The following is a 1,601-nucleotide window of genomic DNA, read 5'->3' on the forward strand; positions in this document are numbered from 1 at the left end:
AACATTCCAGCCTCAATGTTAAGATCAGTATCATCTATCAAAAAAGCATCCATAGTCTAACTCCTGTATTAATTTTTGCCACTAGGACAGTGGCAGGACACCAGCAAGGATGGCAAAGCAGATGAAGCTGGTGCTCAAGTCTGACCAAAAAAATGCCACAAAAGTCAAGGGAACAGTTAAATCTATTGCTGCTTTCCATTCCATGCCAGCCTTCATGTTCCTTATATACAGCAGAATGTCACAAGAGTATAGTCATGCTTAAATAACTTGCACATCTACATGACTTTCACTACGTGAATTTACAGACACACAGGCAGATATAAACATATACACATCCATACAGGCATGAGGCAATGCAATTATAGTGATGTATACAGCTCAAAAGGCTTTATCAGGAGAGTTTGGGACAGCTGTTCAGCTTATGACTGAGTTGTGAAGAGCACTAATAAAAAAAAAATCTTTATTACACTCTGCCCCAGCATATAATGTCACATCTTTTACAGAAGCACTATTTTAAAAATCTTTGAGAGCTTTACAGTTTTTATTGGTGCTATTTTTCAGCTCCTTCCACTTACAAAGCCAGACTTCTGTATTAGTGCAACTCAGACCGCAGAAAGTCTCCAAAGAAGAAGTTATAGCCAATAAAATTTTAGAAAGCTCTTCAAATGAGCTTGCTCTTCCCCAGCCTGGTATCTCAGGACTTGGCAGGATTCAAAGACAGTCCTTATTTCCAGTGGCTGCAGTTTTTTGTTCTTCAGGTCTCTTAACCTTTCAGGAGTCCTGGGCAAACAGGGCTCCAGGCAGAGCTGCCCATGAGCCCACACTTGAGCTAAGCTCAAACCCTGCATTAGCATCAGTCAAGCACCAAAGCTGAGCATACATTTCCCCTTCAGATCAGGAAGGTGTTTTCTATACCTACTTCAAAGGGCAATAATGTACTTTGCTGGATGGATGCCTTGATTTATTATTCAGTGAACTCCCTCAGATTTGTGCACTTTCTCAGCTAAAAGCATCGCAGTGAATTCAAAGGGAAGGTAGATGTAATTAAGGCTGAATCAAAGAGCTAACTTTCTCTTCCATAGATTTTTATCCTTTCCATATTGTAGAGGGATGAGAAGGGGAACACTTCCCTATTCTTTTGCTACAGGAAGCAATTAAGAACCCACTCTCTGGCAAAACTGCTGAATTCGGAAGGTATTTGGATAAGCTAATTTCTTCTTCTTTTAACTATTATTACTGGAATCCTACTGCTCCACTTGGCATTGGAGATAAGAATTTTTGTTCTATCACCACCAGAAGATATGTATATGCCAGGAGAGCCTTCAGTCCGAGCTCCAAGGACAGGGAAGCCCTTCATCTGAGTGGAGGCTGCATCAAACCACAAATTCTGCAGGAAGATGTTAAAAGGCAGGCGAATCCTTCCCTCTTGCTTTGAGCCCACCCCACTTGGGCATAATCCAAAGTAGATGCCATCTTAAAACTGCCTAATAGCCTCTAAAAACTTGTTAAAAAGTCCCATAATGAAACTCCATGTGGGTGGCCACCTGGCTGCTCTGAAAATAGAAAAGCTAACACTACAGTTCAGCCAGGAACAGAAATAC

This window comes from Acanthisitta chloris, unplaced genomic scaffold (assembly GCF_000695815.1).
Source record: "Acanthisitta chloris isolate BGI_N310 unplaced genomic scaffold, ASM69581v1 scaffold15477, whole genome shotgun sequence".
In the NCBI taxonomy this organism is placed as follows: Eukaryota; Metazoa; Chordata; class Aves; order Passeriformes; family Acanthisittidae; genus Acanthisitta; species Acanthisitta chloris.